The 18,676-nt window shown below is 36.3% G+C and overlaps 1 pseudogene; it reads left to right on the top strand.

Moving 5' to 3' along the window:
• Positions 1–6,951: 6,951 nt before the first annotated feature.
• Positions 6,952–7,394, top strand: LOC120221732 (annotated as a pseudogene).
• The last annotated feature ends 11,282 nt before the right edge of the window (positions 7,395–18,676 follow it).

Here is an 18,676-nt window from a genome sequence, read left to right as displayed (position 1 = left end):
TCAGTGGGCTCTACTTTAAATTATACCAATCTAATCAAAGCCATGATCACCTCTTGTCTAGACTATCAGAAAGACCTCTTTCTTGCTCCTGCCTGCCTGTCCTCTACTTGCCCCTTTGAATCCATTCTTCATACACAACCAAAGAGATCCTCTTAAACATCTATTTGATTATATATCGCTATGTTTAAAATCTCCAATGACTTCAGAACACAGTCTAAGGGTGCAGCATTCCCACTGAATCTCCTGATGTCATATCCAACTATACACTTTCTTGTTCTCTCTCTCCTAGCCACCCTGGCCTCCTTGCTGTTTCGGGATTCACTAAACCTGATTTTCCTTATAGCTCTTTCCATTTTCTATTCCTCCTGTGCTATTCTTTCTCACAGGTAGTCTTGTGGCTATTTCTCCTGCTTTCTTCAAGTCTTTCCTTGAATATGACCCTAAAATTGGGTTTTACTCTGGCTGAATTGTATAAACCAACATCTTCTACGTCTCATATAAATTATTTTTAAACTTTTGAAACTGTCTTTTGAAAAATTTGCCCTGTCAAAATTGAAATTTTATAAATGTTCCAAGAAAAAAAGTTAGGCAGAAGACAAGGACGGTAATTTTCATATAGAAAATCTATAATGGTTTGCTTTCTTCTATTTGTTTTTTTTTTTTTTTTAAAATAGCTGAGATTTCTTTTTCTACTATTCTTGATGAAATACATGGTCAGTTTTTGGCTATTTTGAAAATAAAATGAGATACAGATATAGATAGATAATAGAAGTAGATATAGATCCTCTAGACTCATCTATTTCAGTAGTTAATTTCAAACAAATAGGGCTTGTGTTTATGTTTGCATCTCACTATGCACATACCTCCTCCTAGGAGAACAATTTTAATTTTACAAAGAATGTTTCTTAGCAGAGGGTTAGATGACATCTTTCTGCCAAAGTTAGTGGTATAATTAAAATGTGTATGAGGCAGATAGACGGCAATTGACTCCCTGTGGTTCCCTCTAATATAGATTCCCTAAATCACAGGCCTTGGTTATGACTACAGCAGTGTGATGCTTTCCCCTAACTACTTTCTTCACAATTGCATGCACCATGCAGAGGATGGATTTTCCCTTACTAGCTGCCGGAAAGCAAATGTAGTTCAAGGCCTAAAAGCCATTTTATACATTTTCTTTAACCGAGGATATACAATAAGATGAACGTTTCAAATTCACGGAAGAGGCAATGGTCCTCCACTTCCTATGAAGTAAGTTTTAGAAAGTAAAGCGATACAGTTTCCAAATAAGTTAGCAAAGGCAAGCTGCTTTGGATATCGCAATTTAATGGAATGTTACCTCAAGTCAGCTATGTCATGAGAGCTGTCAATTCTTAGCAGAAGACAGAATTGGATGCTGGTAATTGAACATGAGAGCTATAAAGCCAAAATCATAAAGGCAGAACACCAACGCTTAGGTCTTTTGAGAGGAAAACCTTTCAGTAAGTGACCAAGAAAAAACTGTGTCAGTTTTTACTAGAGTTGCACAAATATATGACCTAACACTGAGAATATCCCCCTCAGCTATGTCTGAACAATAGATGTGATGTTCAGTGCAGCATTATTCATGATAGCCAAAATATTGGGGGGGAAAACCCTTAAATATGGGTCCAGAGACAAGAGATAAATGGTGGTGTATTCATGAAATAGAATTATATATAGCAATTAAAACTCATGAATTAGAGGTACATGCAACAATGGGAAATGAATCTCACAAACAGAATGATAAGGAAAATAAATTAGACACAAAAGAATCCTCAAAGTCTGATTACATTTACAGAAAATGTCATAACAGGCAAATCAGCAATGCTGGAAGTTTGGATAGTGGTTATCTTTAGAGTGGATGTAATGAGGTATGATTGGGAGAGGTTATGGATAAGGCTTCTGTATATGCCAGTGTCTATTTCTTGACTTAGTGTTTACAAGGGTATTCACTTTAGTATAATTCAATGAGATTTATATATTTTTGTTTTGTTTACTATTCTTTATGTGTGTTACATTCCAGTAAGAAAAAGTTTTCTGAAATGGAACACATAATCTGTTTGAAAGGACAAGTTAGTAAAGTTCTAGCTAATAGAAATTGTTATGGTAGCCCTGTTGAAACTCAAGTGTTTCTAAATACAAGCTACAGCAAAAACAAATAGATAAATAGTAGTCTTCTAAAGCTACATTAATATAAAATCACAAAGGGGGAAATTCTGCTTGTGACTGCAGTCACTTTAGCCTGCTAAGAGATGGAGATTGCTCTCTTGGAGTGGTCACCTCATAGTTGAGAAAAAATTAACTGTTTTGGATGCAGAAGTGTAGTCAGCACTGGGAATAGTGTAGAAGGAGACAGCAAGAGTGAGGTGAATTGCTCTGTGTAGAAAAATATCAGGAATAGAACTGGGGGAGTTTAAAAGCTGGCAGGTGGGAGATGGAAGTAGACATGCATTGGGGTTCCTGTGTCTTCAGCATAGTTGAAAGCACGGAACGCAGACTCTGTTTCCATCTAGTTTTATATGATGCAAAGAAAAAGAAACAACAGCAAGAGGTATGGGATGGTCAATACTAAAACAATAAAAAGCAAAAATGGGAAATAATAGAGTGTGAAAAGTAATGTAGAACAACATAAGCCTCATCTAAATAAGCAAAGCCTACCAATACTAAGAGAGAATTAAGTGGCCCTTCTTATACAAGACAGAGTTTGGGCCATTCTGTATGTATTTACAGGTCAGAGTGATTCCAGCAAGCTGAAAGATTTAGAGACATTTGGGATACATAAACATTTGCATAGTATCTATAACATAACACCTTTTACATTTCATCTGTATGTATAACTGTAAAACAGTTATAGACCTTATTTTATACCTAAAGGTATTATGACTAGGCCAGCTAAGTCACGCTTGTCACTCATGCTAAGAAAGTCACTCGTGTACATGCTGCCAGTATATGATGGAACCAGACATCAAAATAACTCTTATTTTCTTTCCACTCTCTTCGTTACCTCAAGATGATCAATAATTTCCGATCTAACTCCATGTAAACTAAATTTTGTTATCTTTAACCTATGAATATAATATTTTTTTCATTGGATACAGGTTTGGCACAAATTCTGTTTCATTGTAGCTTTTTTGAGAATATCTTAAGTCTGATGTTCATAAATCCCAGAATATAATAAAAAAAGAAAATTCATTTATTATTCTCATAATTCAGAGATATTTTGTATATGTGAATAGAGTAGACTATCTGTGTAGGTCTCAGATTTCATATCAAAGTTCTAAGAAAGCAAGGAAGAAACCCTACTCCTTCACAGAGTGAAATTTATTGCTAAAATTATGTTACTGAACATCAATCCTTTATTTTAAATGTTAAATTGTTTAAGTGTACCGATCCCCTTGGAAGTGGTAACAAATCAGTGAGCAGTCACCTTAGTAATAGTAATGCTTAGTTTCTCAAGCATTCTTTAGGAACACAGAACAAGGCCCAAGCTTTGGAGTGAAACAGACTTGGGTCAGAAGGCTGTTTGAAGGCCAGCTTTGCCACATACTAAATGTACCTTAAGTTGCAGTGCTTCTATTTCCTTAGTTATAAAAGGAGAATAATACCTAATAGAATTTTTGTGAAGATTCACATTTATAATGTAGAAAAACACCCTAACACAATATCTGGTATATGAGAAGTAAATAAATAATACCAAAATTGAACAAAATCATGGTGCTAGGCTCTGTAGGCTGGTAAACTATAGCTTGCATAAGAAATCTGGCCTACCACTTGCTTTTATAGATAAACTTTTATGAGAACACAACTATGTCCATTGTTTATGCATTATCAATAATTACTTTCAAACTCCAACAGCAGAGTTCAGTAGCTGTGATAAAGACAAAATGCTTGTTGTACAGCCCACAAAGCTGAAAATATTTACTGTCTGGCTTCTTATAGAAAAAAAAAAGCTTATTCCTAGGGTACAAGGAAAGAACCTTGGTAACTGGACCCTGAAAATATCAACCTTTGATGTTATAATTTTTCCTATAGAAGAGACATTGATACATAAAAGATCAACTTATAGAGGCACCTAGGTGGCCTAGTACATTAAGCGTCCAACTCTTGATTTCAGCTCAAGTCAGATCTTAGAGTCTGTGAGATTAAACCCCCCATATCAGGCTCTGCAGTGACAGTGCAAAGCCTGCTTGGGATCTTTTCTTCCTTTCAGCCCCTCCTCCACTCGTGTTTGTGTGTATATGTGTGTGCTCTCACATGTTTGTGCGCGTACATGTCTCTGCGCACATGTGCTCGCTCTCTCTGTCTCTCAAAAATTAATAAATAAACTCAAAAGGGTCACTTTATATTACTTTAATTTGAAATAATTATTAACAAAATAATTATTCTCTCTGGCTAGAGTTTTTGCAAATGTTGGCACTAGCATAAGAAGTTCAGACATTAGTTTGAATAATCAAAGTCATTATTATTACTGAAAAAAAATCTACAAACATGTAAAATAATCATATAAGACTTTCTAACAATATCCTGTACTTTGTGATTCAACTGTCTGATCATTATTAGCCAAAGGTGCATTATGAAGATAGATTGTTATCTTTTGTTCATGTAAAAACATTAAAAAATATATATAGTATAGGGGTGCCTGGGTGGCTCAGTCTTTTGACCTCTGACTCTTGATTTCAGCTTAGATCATGATCTCATGGTTATGAGATCAATCCCCATATTGGGTTCTGTGCTGAGCATGGAGCCTGCTTGGAATATTCTCTCTTTCTCTCTCTCTGTCTCTGTCTCTCTCTCCCCCTCCTTTGCTCACACACACACTCTTTCTCTTAAAATAAATAAACATTTAAAAAAACCTAAAATTTTCTAAGAACCAACTTTTATCATTACGGTTTAATAGCAATAATAGTATTAAAAACAAAATTAAGTGCTTACTATTTGTTGGTCTTGGAGTTAGATACTAATCTCTAATTAATAAACTTTTACTCCATCTGAGAGATAGAACACTATCTAATACTTTCGTCATGAAGTTTTATGTTTTCTGAGCTTTTCATCTTTGTTTCATGATTAAAAATAAACCAAAGAACTTTATAAAACTGGAAAGGAAGACAAATGTAACTACCTAAACTCATTTACTTATCTCTGCTTCAACCTTTGTAAATGAGAAGTTTTGGGGGCAATGCTTCAAAGATAGTCAATGATAAAAATAAGGGAGAAAGGAGCCCAACAATGAAGTTACCATTGATGAAAGAGAAAGATACACGAATAAAAATTAATAGCCTAAAGAAGCAGAAAATAATAATCTAAATAATCATCATCACTAAGGTAAGAAGGCTTCATGCAATAAAAAAAGAAGGGTGATTATAAGTCATACACTATCTCAAGGGCAATAACCAAGTGGAGGACAGGGAAGATAATGAAAACAGAATTCATGCAAATAACAATGAGTTTGAAGAAGAGAGCCATGAAAATATATTTGGCTTCATCAATAGGTATAGTGAGAAGGTAAATAAAGGTAAAAGAAAAGATTGTCAGAAATAATTTTAGTAATGGGGCGCCTGAGTGGCTTAATCGGTTAAGCGTCCGACTTTCGCTTAGGTCATGATCTCCCGGTTCGTGGGTTCGAGCCCTGCATCGGGCTGTGTGCTGACTGCCGGCTAGGAGCCTGGAGCCTGTTTCGGTCTGTGACTCCCTCTCTCTCTGACCACCCCCTGCTCATGCTGTCTCTCTCTCTCTCCTAGAAATAAATAAAACATAAAAAAAAATTAAAAAAAATAATTTTAGTAAGAACATGATTGATGCAACCAATTTGGAGTTGAAAGGGAAATATATTATTTTCCATGTTTGTATTCCAAAGAGAACTGTCATATGGCTAAAAGAATGGAATGTGAGATGTGTAAAATATAATTGAGAATAACTCATATTCCACATGTGAGAGAGAAATGAAAAGAAAGATAGATTACATAAAGCATCATCAAAACCTTTACCATTCTAAAAAGGTCTCATGTGTTTCTTAGGAGATGACAAGGAGGAGGTTTCCATGAGCAAATAGCTAAAAAAAAAATTACCAAATTTACACTAATAAACCAAGGAAAGTAAAGGCAAAACTAATGTGGGTGTCTGTCATAGCTTTAACCCTGAGAATCCCCTAAACCCTTCAGTCCTGGGCAAATCCTTGGTATTCAGACCCTACCAGAGAAACTGACATAATAGCCATATTTCTTCCCAGCAAAAAGATCCCCTCTGCAATTCATCTGCCCATTAACAGAGAGCACTTAGTCCACAAAAACCCTTACCTTAATGCCTGACCGTACAGATCAAAAAACCCTCTCTTCTGTACAAAAGCAAGAGAGATAAAGATCCCATGGGCATCTCCTTCTGCCCACAGTATTCTGGATGAGAAAGAAGGGAGATTGACAGGGAAAGCCACTGATTAAGATGGAAAAGATCTTCAGCAAGGGTTTTTTCAGCATCACTGAAAACATTCCAGCCTCTTCCAGCTAGCCTTGGAGAGAAACACACACACACCACCACCACCACCACCACCACCACCACCACCACCACCACCACCACCAGTGTATTTATTTTGATTATTTCCACTTGACAAAAAAAGGAATTGATGGAGAGATTAAATAACTTATCCCCCTCTCCCGAGTATTATAATAAGAATCTGGATTTGAATTTGGTCTGCCTGGCTTCAAAAGCATGTGTCCTTAATTGCTCTGCCAATGCTGTCAAAAGAAACAACAAAAAAGATACTTTTGCTTTGAAAACAGGGATTCTTGGACAGTTAACAGCATTTATAAAAAACAAACTTAAACTTTTCCGCCTGCTCCCCGCTTCCCTGAGTGTCATTCCACCTGCAAGGAGCTTGCTCAGAGCTCCTGGCTCTTGCTAAGTTAGCACTGCCATTGTCATCTCTCCTTGGCCACCATCATGATCCTCTACAGGGACTTCATCAGCCATGATGAGATGTTCTCTGATATCTACAAGATCACCCATTAGCTGTGCCTGATGGTAGAGAGGAAGATGGTCAGTAGGACAAAGGGTAACTTTGATGACTTGCTCATTGGTGGAAATGCCTGTGCTGAAGGACCGAGGCCAAGGTACCATAAACACTGCTATCACTGGTGTTGATATTTGTCATGACAAACTACTTGCAGGAAACTAGCTTCACAAAAGAAGCCTAAGAGAAGTACATCAAAGATTACATGAAATCAATCAAAGGCAAACTTGAAGAACAGAGGCTAGAAAGAGTAAGAACTTTTATGACTGGGACTGCAGAACAAATCAAGCATACCCTTGCTAATTTCAAAAACTATCATTTCTTTATTGGTGCAAACTTGAATTCAGGTGGCCTGGTTGCTCTGCTGATATGATTTTCTTTAAGGATGGTTTAGAAATGGAAGAAATGTTAACAAACTGGCTGTTACTTTGGACAGATCAACTGCTGTCATAACTGGCTTATGTCCTTCATCCATAAGATACCAAGACTTGGACAAAATGGGACTGATATCATCTTGAGCTCTTCATCTATTTTTACCTTGATTTATTTGGAACAGAGGCATTGTTTTTAAGGGAAAAAACATGTTGTATAGGTTGTCTAAAAATAGAATACATTTAAACTAAAAAACAAAACAGAAACAAAAATAAGAAACAAGGAAAGACCTTTTCCCTGAGGAGACTTAAGCTTGTTTAGAAAGTATTTCAGTAATTATTTTCTAAAGGCTAAAATGAGGAGAATTTTAAAACTTTTATCTTGTGAGAGGTAGAATTCATTACTTGTCAGAGAATATGAAGACTATGATAATTTTTTTAAAAAAAATTAGAAGCATTCAGGAAAGTAATGAATTCTGATTCAATAGGATATGTCAGGCATGTACTAATAAGGTTCATTCTATTTCCTTTGCTCAGGAATGATTGACTATCTGACCAATATTATGTAAAGATTTGCTTATATTTTTAGTGAAACACTTTTTAACCTACAATCTTCAGTGCTGCATTTACCACTATAGGTAGATGAAAACAAAATATTTGTTTTTGCCTGGAATATGTTTATAACCCAGTTAGAAATAAAACATACTTGAGGAAAACCTGAAGAGAAGTTTTAAATTTACAACACATACAAAATAAAACAATTAGAACACATTGTCAATATACTAATTGAAAAAAAAAATTCCCTCCAAAGTAAGCAACATAATTACCAGTATTATGTGAAATACCAAAAATTCTATGTTCTGGTCACAATTCAATGATCTGCTACAAAATGAATAGAAAGAAAACTGGCTAGTTTATGTTTTGGTCCAAATATAAAAATCCTAGAACTCAAGAGTTATGATGAGGAAAATTAGTGATTTAAGTCCTAAAGAGCAACCCAGTTTTATTTGTCATGTTAAAGCTTAATTGCTTACTTGACCACGTCCCTGTGATATACTCATCCCATCTAACCCCCAGCTCTTTAAGCAACCCACACTGTATTTTTGCATCATTCACTTGAATATATTTCCATAAATGGTTAAATTATTCCCCTGAGAAAGCTTGACTTTCTAATGCTTATTAAAGCTCATTCTAACTTTTTCATTACCAGAACTTTGAGAGGTATAATGAGGATTCTGAGTAAAATCAATTGTGTGCTGGATGTGCAATTATTGGGATCTTTAGCATATATGCAGTAAGTAAATAGGAAAAGTCTTGCTGTGAAGGGAGTCAAAATAAAATAAATGATAGAACTACAACTGAAGAAGCAGATTATTTCTCACCAGGTGTTGTGGGAATTCAGAACCACACTGTAGGGTTTTGTTTGGTTTTGGTTTTGGTTTTGGTTTTTATTTTTTGGTTTTTGGGGTGTGTTTGTGTGTGTGTGTGTGTGTGTGTGTATGTATTTTCTGAAACAATTGGAAAAAGCCCCAGAAATAACTTTAAGACAAATAATTTATGCCACACAAATCATTAAACCATAAGCAACTTCATTAAATAGCTTCCCGTTGGTAGCCTGAACTAAAACAGCTGGCCTGACGGTTGGATATTGAAGAAAAAATAAAATTCCTTTTGCAACTTAAACCCTTTCTCTCAGATTTGTAATGAATTCCTTTATTTAAAGTGACCAGAGGAAAACAAATCAGGCTAATTAATGCTGACAGTTGGGGTCTGAGAAAATTCCAGTCAGAGATTTGCTTTAAAAGGGCCCTGGACAGGATGCCTGAGTGGCTTAGTCACTAAAGCATCAGACACTTGATTTCGGCTCAGGCCATGATCGTGTGGTTTCTGAGTCTGAGCCCTGCATTGGGCTCCACTTTATAGTGTAGAGTCTGCTTGGGATTCTCTCTCCCTGCCACTACCACCTGCCTCTCTCAAAATAAATAAATAAACTTTTAAAAAGGGGAGTCCTAGATATTTTATGGTGATAATAATAATAATGATGATGATGATAATAATAATAATATAGCTAGTATTTACTACATGCTTACTAATTTCCAAGCACTATTCTCAATGTTTTATTTCTATTAACTCATTTAGTATTCATGAAAACTCTGTAAATATTATCAGGGCTGACTATACAATTTGAGTGTCTGAGTACACAATGGAAATGCAGAGTCCTTTGTTCAAGAAGGAGGAAAGAATATGTTTTCTTTCTTTAGAAGTCTCTCTCTTACCCTGCCATGGAGATTTTATTTGCTATTTAATGTTGGGTTTCTTTCTACATGGAGAGTCAAGCCTGAATATTTTCTTCCTCTTAGAGATATGGCAACTGAGGACAAAAAATACAAAATTTAATTGGACATAATAGTTGATTTCAGAGATGCATTCAGATGATGCATTCACATGATGCATTCAGAACCAATGGAACATGATGAGACTTTGTTGGAGTCCTGGGAAGAATTTCTTTTCTCATTGGACTTGAACATCAGAGGTCTGTGACTGTTACCACTCCCATCCTTCTATGTGAGGCTGATTCTAAAAGCAATGAAGTAGGAGACAACCAAAAGAAGGCAGCAGAAACTGTATATGTAAGATATTTTGAATTCCTGGTCAAGGTACAGCTTTCTTTGGATTCCTCAGTTATATTAGCCAATAATTTCCATATGTGGTTGATTCTATCTTCAAGTAAGCCATAGGTCTGTCTGAGACAGAAAATGTTCCCCTTCCTCATAATTGTTCAGATCCTAATCTCTGGAAGCTGTGGATATGTCATATGCAAATAAGATAAAGATCTTAAAATCAGGATTTTCCTAGATTATCCAAGTGGGCCCAAAGTAATCACAAAGGTCCATATAAGGGGGAGGCAGGAGGCTCAGTCATAGAAAGAGTTGTGATGACTGATAAAGAGGTTGGAATCATGTGGGGCCATAAGTTGAAGAACTCAAGAAGCCTCTAGAAACTGGAAAGGCAAAGAAATGGATTTTTCCCCAGAGCTTCTAAAAGGAACCCTGCTGATCTATTTCAGACTTCTGACTTCCAGAACTCTAAAATAATAAATTTGTGTTGTCTTAAACCACTAAGTTTGTGGTAATTTGTTTTAGCAACAATAGGAAACTAATATGACACTGTTCGCAGAAAGTTCTGACACACATTTATACCAGGATACATGGCCGAAGATCATGATTTATTTAAATATAAAAGGAAAAAGTGGAGAATTGTCAGTAACCCAAACATAACTTTATCTCCTATTTTCGATGTTCAAAATGTACTTCCAGGAAGTTGTTTATCATATATTGCCATTTCAGTATTAGTATTTGATCATAATTTTGCCTAATACTCAAGCTTTTTTTTGTTGTTCTAAAGAATTTATTGTCATTATCACTTTTAGAACTAACTATGATATCTAGTGATATAGTCACTTGGAAAGATTCTAAAGTTTCAGGAACAGACTCATTAGAACAGGTATTCTCAACTTCTTTTCCTCCCTGCACCCCTGTGGAATACTGCACATACCAGAAACAGTGAATTTCAAGCATGTGGGCTTGCTCCTTTCCTGCTCCCATTGTGAATCTCATCATTAGCAATAACTGTTTTCTTCTGTTCTTTGCATCAATATGAGAGCAGAGAGGTGTAGAGCCCTATCTCTGTTAACTCAGCTATAGAGGGAAAATTCCGGGATATGTACATAGAATCTTATCTTCAGTGTTAACTAAGTTCACTCTGGTTATATGTGAAGGATTATTGCTGTAATCTACTAGGAATATATTTGCATGAAGGATGCAGAAGACTGCTAATAAAATACCCTCAGTGAAGAGCTCCCTATGTGTTGCTTGAGGAGAGAGGCAGTCCTAATGATAGCATGGGATGTTTCACTCAGATTTGTTGCCTGGCCCATCCCCATGGGCTAGGATCTTGTTCTTAAAGGAAGAAGCTACAACTCCAAAAAGAAGGAAATGACATGGAATGTCTTCAGAGGAAATAAACATGAGAAAGAACTAATATAAAGTGGAGCGGCACTGTCACTGGAGAGTTCAGTCTTCATCAGAGAGCCTTGTAATACTCATCTTTGACACACTCATGGCTGAAGTACTTCAGCTCCAGCCTGTATGGAACCCAGCTTCTAGAAAAAGTGGTGGAAAACACACTAGCATGCCCAGTGCACACAGCTCGAACAAAAGCAGACGCCGAGATGAGACAGTGAAGCAAAGAAGCCAAGTTCTGTCTTAGAATGGGCAGGAGGGGTGACTTTAAAGGTTTCTACAGTTTTTAATGGGAAATCGAGCCCCCAAAATATATCTTGCTACTATTCTTGAGGCTTGAGTTTTTCTTCCAAGGATCAAATAAAACACAGTAATGTGTGTTTTGGTCTTTCCTTCTAATTTACCTTCCCATATGCCTATAAACAGTCCAACCCCTACCCCAACCCTGAATCTCTCTAGTGTATGTATATAAGTACACACTTATTTGAGTCCTTGAATTTTAGCCATTCATACTTGTTTATTTTTTCAAGGAGGACTTATTATAAATAGTAGAAGCAGCATAAAAGTAAACTCTGGTTACCAAGGAGGAGAATGGCTTCTACTCCAAGAATAGGAATGGGTACAGATTCTTCATACTGAGGCAAGAGAATTTGTCCAAACTCAGATACACTTTGTACATTTCAAGGAAGGGGGAGAAAGTGTGTATTGCTGAAAGCTTGTTGTTGATAGTGAGAAAGAAGGGGAGGAGAAAATTAGTTATTAGTTTTTATATAACTTTTCTTAATGTTTTATTTATTTTTGAGAGAGAGAGAGAGACAGCGTGAGCAGGGGAGGGTCAGAGAGAGAGGGAGTCACAGAATCCGAAAGCAGCTTCCAGGCTATGAGCTAGCTGTCAGCACAGAGCCCGATGTGGGACTCAAACCCATGAACTTTGATCGTGACCTGAGCCAAAGTCGGATGCTTAACTGAGCCACCCAGGTGCCCCTACTTTTCCATGTGTAAACAAAATTTATTGTTAGTAGTAATGAGTTAATACTCTTGGTCAGCCAGAGGTCCCATATTAAAATAGCTTCTATGGCTATGTCTACTGGAAAAAATGCACCAAGGGCCTCTAAAGCTATGTCAGCTAGAAGCAAAGAGACATCAGGCAAGAAAGAAGAGCAGAAGCCCAAGAGCCAACAACATCTGAGGACCCAACATGGTGCCCATTCCTCTCTGGCTTGTCAGTAAACTTTTTCTTTCATATATCATGAGTACTTGATGATAGTTTAAAAGGGAACATGATAGAATAACAGGAAAAAAAGTAAGCAAGGAAGAAAGGAAGCCAAGGTTATATTAAAATTCCTCTCAGCTTGACTAAACTTTAGTCTGGTTCTTCTGACTATAGGCCTTTGATCTCCCTTTTCTTAGAGCATTTACTTGATAAACCTTATAATTGTAAAATCTTTCTCTTGCCTCTTTGAAATATAAATTATCTGCAACCCAAGTATGTTTTTCTCAAGGTCCTGGTACCCCTCCTTTTGAATATAATCATCAAGAAGAATAGGACCCATATCTCTTAATTTTTGAGGGAGAATGGGAGCTGAACTTTGATGAGGGACAATTAACAAATACAGGTAGCCTAATCACATTGGCCAACCTCCCCACTAATGTCCTTCAGTGATTTTCCATTAGCTTGTCCCAGCATTTAAAAATCCTCTCCCCTTTTGTTTAAGCAATGTTGAATTAAATCTTTCTCTCCTACTGAAATAGTCCTGACATCTATTAGTCTTGAATAAAGTCTTCCTTCCTTTACAACTGGTCTAGTGCATTTTTTTTTCTTTTACACAGAAAGGAAGTATTCCAATTCATAATTTGGACATCTGGGATCACACTTTCCAGAACTTTGGCTTTGTTCTTATTTTCATGTATTCAGTTTGTTATTATCTAATTGAAATTTTTCTTAAATGCTAAGACCACTGCATCTTTACAGTGATTATGAGAACTAGAATTAGACCTAAGAAACATTTCAGCCAGGCAGAGCCTTTGGCCTCTCTTTGGTTTTGGCTTTTCCTGAGCTGTCCCAAATCCTAAATAATTTCACACTATAGTACACATGTTTCAGAATTAGAATATTGTGTAACCCCCTCACAGAGATATGTGTTTTTTATAAAGGTAATAAATACTTTTTTTAAACTATACTTTATCAAAGTATGACTGACATGTAAAAAGCTGTACATATTTAATGAACACAATTCAGTGAATTTAGGAATATGTATACATCTGTGAAATCATCACTATCAGCAAGGCCATAAACATACCCATCATCTCCAAAACTTTCCTCTCATCCTTCTCATTATTATTACTATCATTGACTTGTGTGTGTGTGGCTAGAGTAATTAACACGAAATCTGCCTTCTTAACTAATTTTTATTATACAACACAGTATTGTTTGTTTGGGAGGACATTTTTTCCCTGACACTCAAGATTCTTCTGTCTGATTGAAGAATTAAATTGATGTGAGATAGATTAACCAGAGAAAATCAGAATTAATTATATACTTATGAGGAATTCATATGAGCATGAGAGATTCCAAAGACAGTCAGACAAAATGAGATATATATATATCATTCTGTACTAAGAAGAAAGGAGTGGCACTCCAGCTCCACAAAAAGAAGACAGTTTACAGAAAGAATGAAAAGGGTATGATACACAAATGTTTGCTGGGACATTTGGAAACAATGGTACATAGAGAGGATGTTGATGAAACAGGCCTTGCTGGGTTCCTCCCTGTCTATCATACTAGTTCATATTATACTGTAGTTATTTATAATTATAGCTCCCTTCCTGAAACAGATTCTCTATTTACACTTTAGTCAGTAGTGTATGTGGAGGGGAGCAAAAGGGAAAAATTTCTTTATTCTTTCTTTTTTTTTTTTAATAATCAGCCTAGGGGTACCTGGGTGGCTCAGGCTCAGTCGGTTAAGCATCTGACTCTTGATTTCAGTTCAGGTCATGATCTCACAGGTTAATGAAATCAAGTCCTGCACAGGCTGTATGCTTCAGTGTGGAGCCTGCTTGGGATTCTCTTCCTCTCTCTCTGCCTCTCTCTCTCTCTCAAAATAAATGAATAAACTTAAAAAAAATCTTAAAATAATCAGCCTAAAATAATCTGCATGCCAAAGAGACACATTTTGGGGTGGCAAATTCTTCCCCCTACATTAGCTGTAGGTCCTATGATATATAGTAGATCTCTAGAACATGTTTTTACTCCACTCTGCTGAACTTATCTATCTTGCATAACTGAAATTTTATACTCTTTGACCATCACCTCTCCATTTTCTCTTCCCTGCAGCTACTGGCAACCACCATTATATTCTCTGCTTCTGAGTTTTGCTATTGTAGATTCCATACATAAATGATATCATAAGGTATTTGTCTTTCTGTGCAAGGTTTATTCATTTAACATAATATTGTCTAGGTCCATCCATATTGTCACAAATGACAATATTTTCTTTTTTAAGTCCGAATAATATTACACACACACACACACACACACACACACACACACACGCAGACACACATATCAGGTGTACTCTATTGTAGATAATGCTACAATGAAGATGGAAGTGCCGATATCTCTTTGAGACACTGACTTCACTTCCTAAAGTAATACATTCTTAATCCAGAGGAATGATATCCAACTGCTTAATTAAATAAATTGAGGTGTTCCTCTGTTTGAGAGGCAGGTTGCATAAAATACCTACCTAGAAAATACTGTATATACAGCTATGTGCTCAATCCTCCCCACCAATGGGAAAAACTATTATACATTATGAAAGATGTCTACATTACTGACAAAGGGTCTGGAAGCATTTTCCTATAATGTCCCACTCTTTTGAATTTATTCCTCTTATTTTCTATGACAAGGAAATGAGAGTGGTTATCAGCTTGGCACTTTGTTGATTAAATCAAGTTTCCACAGCAATACAAGTCAAAAATATTTTCCCCCAAAGAAAACCTGTAATAGCCTATCATTCATGTTTAAGGAGAGAAATAAAGAAGAGAAAAAAAATAAATAAAAATAAAACTACATTTTGTAAGAAGAAAATAAAATATCATTGTGTTCAAGTATTTCAAGCATAAAACCTGAAATCCACTCTCATCTAATCACTCTGCTCTATAGGAGTAAACTATTCCCTGTTTGAAAGGCAATTAACTCTTTCAGACCTCAAAGGAGAGGACAGTGTTGTTTATCACTCATCTCCTGGATTAGGTTTGAGGTGTTTAGGGCTATAATACATCCAATTATCCCTCTTTGGGGTTGTTTTCTATCTTTAGGAGGGCATTTTGATGTTTAATGACATCACTTTATCCAAGGAAAAGAAGAAAATATATTGTAAATATTTGGGTGTTTCACGAAGCTAGTATCTCTGGTTTTAGCAAATGGCCTTGGCAAGCTTCCTCATATAGTGAGTGTACTCTAACACAAATACTAAACCCACAGCACCAAGGGCAATGGAGCAAGAACTTTCTAGTTGTATAATGAACCCCATCTATTGCTGAAACTCTTTTAGAGAATAAATAAAACAATCTTTTTAGCATTTTTATGTCTTGTTATTACAAGCTATTGCAGCATCAATAAATAGGTAGGTGAGAAAGCAGTTTAATATAATAATTAAGATCATGGAATATGGAGTAATAGGTATCTGAGAATACTTCCTGCTTATCATTAATTTTTGTGTGACCTTGGGTAAGTAACTCTCTAAAACCGTTTTATCATCCATAAAAGAAAGCCATTAAAACCCACTTCAGAGTATTATACAAGGAACTGAGGGAACACTTAGCACAGTGTTGGGCACACTGTAGTATTACATAGTTATATGATTGGCAACTCTCATTATTATGTTGATCATATAAGGTTGATCAGAGGTTGCCATAAGAGAAACACAGGACTGGAAAATAGGGCAAGCCATTATCTTATTAGCAAAAATACTAAACCTCACAGGAAACCTATTATGAGCTTCGCTTCTTTTAAATGAGGTATAATGGGCTCTAGAGTTCAGGTCCCTCCTGCATACCAGTTCTGTCATTGAGGATATTAGGAAGTCAACCAGTCCAATCTGATAATAATGAAAACACATGACCAACCTTGAAAAAATATAATCACTTCAAGGTAAGGTGAAGCCTCATCACTTAGGATTGTTAACAAAAACAGCCAGAATAAACATATGAATTACAAGAGAAAAGAAGCAAATCAGTAAAATTAATTTATAGAAAGTTTTCTCTACCATGTCAACATGAAATGATGGAGGATAACAGATTAAAAATTTATAGCTCAACAGAATAACATAGGTGGACTTTGTGGTTAACAAATAAAGAAGTCAGGTCTTCTGTAGTCTCAAATAGTTTATTGCCGTGCCTCTACCCAAAGGACAGGATCTCTTTAAGGGATCCTTAACCATTCTTTTATCTTAAACTATTCTTTTATCAAAGCATGTGTTAGTGTAACTCATCTCAGAGGAAGCCTTAAGGGACAATACTGGATAGCATTTAAGAGCATAGGCTCAGATGCCAAACTTCCTTAGGTCTCGTCCTCACTGTGAGGACACTTATTGGCTACCTAATTTTGGACATGTTTCCTCTCTGACTCAGTTTCTTCATTTTTAAAAATTAGCAATATAAATGGAGAAACACCAATCCCAAGTTGTTGTTTTTGTTTTGAAGGTTAATATAAAAACTCTTAGAACACTACCTGACACATAGTAAATGCTTATTCAGCTTAGTTATTTTTACATTTAGGTTTTCTTTCTTATGCTGGCAGCTTGTCAATGTGGCTTTTCTGGCCACGAAGCAACCACAACTAGCTTCACAGACATTTCACTTCCTTTTTACCTGCAACAATGAACATCTCAAACCTTTCTCCAAAGCCTTCAATAATTCTCAGATAAGAAGTTTTTGACTTACTCCATAATCATATTCCTTTTTGGCTCATGTCCTGCCAATTCCCAGACTTCAAGTTCTGAGTTGTGGGAGTTAGCCAGTCAACTAAACTACCCTTCTATTTATGAGCTCAAATTACCTATATTTCTCATCTTGGACTACCTAATCTTCACAACAAGTTAAATTTGACCAAACTGTAGTCAGCCTCTGCCCAAAACAGTCTAAAATATTCACTCATTTGATAAGCACTTATTGAATGATAAAACAGACTAGTTTCTGAGAAATCAGAGTAGAATGAGCCTCCAAGTCCTGCTTGATAGAAAGTAGGCAGCTGATACTTGAAGGGGTTTAGGGCAAGTGCCACTTAGGCATATTGGTTAATTTGAAACAGTTACTTAAGAAGCAGCTGGTGCAGTGGGGTGCCTGGGTGGTTCAGTCAGTTAAACGTCTGATTTTGGCTCAGATTATAATCTCACGGTTCATGGGTTCAAGCCCCACGTCAGGCTCTGTGCTGACAGTTCAGGGCCTGGGGCCTGCTTCCGATTCTGTGTCTCCCTCTCTCTCTGCCCCTTCCCTGCTTGCATCCTGTGTGTGTGTCTCTCTCTCTCAAAAAATAGAAAAATTTTTAAAAAAGAAGCAGTTGGTGCAAGAAGGATATTTTGACCCTCCTTTGTCCCTCTAAAAATAATAAATCTCCCATGTGAAGGCTATTTTGCCTGTACCAGGAAGTAGAAAGATATCCTTATCACCCGAGAGAAAGAGTTGGAGCTGAGAAGACAATGTAAACAAATTTTGTTAATTCTTCACTAATTTACTACCCCGAACCCAAACTTCTTTGTCTTGTCAATTCCTTACAGATTTATTGGTTTTATTTTGTGTAAAAGGTATAAAAGCTGTCCATTTTGATCACTTCTTGAATCCCATATTTTTGGGGGCTCCCTTATATAAAAAATTAAATTAATTTTCCTATGGTTAGTCTTGTATCAATTTAATTCTTAGACCATCCAAAGAACCTAGAAGAGAAGAAAGGAAAAGTCCTCCTCCCCTACACATTAGATGTATATACAGACAGGTATTTGAATTGTATAGCCCAGTCTCATTACCCTTCCAGAGCTATATCTCTATGTAGAGTGAAACTGCCTGGTTCACAACCCCTGCTTATTAGGAAGCTATGGTTTGCATAGCATGTCTTTGGATCCTTGGGCATAAATGATTACCCAGAGACTGGATCTGGCCCAAGGGCAGCCAATCTACAGTTTAGAATTAAAAAAACAAAATACAACAACAACAAAAAAACCCCTATGTCATATAAAAGAGATAATTTGAGCCAATCAGGCTCC

This window comes from Hyaena hyaena, unplaced genomic scaffold, assembly GCF_003009895.1.
Source record: "Hyaena hyaena isolate Hyena2069 unplaced genomic scaffold, ASM300989v1 scaffold_810, whole genome shotgun sequence".
In the NCBI taxonomy this organism is placed as follows: domain Eukaryota; kingdom Metazoa; phylum Chordata; class Mammalia; order Carnivora; family Hyaenidae; genus Hyaena; species Hyaena hyaena.
The sequence above is the reverse complement of the archived record's forward strand: the minus strand, read 5'-3'. Positions and strand labels throughout refer to the sequence as shown.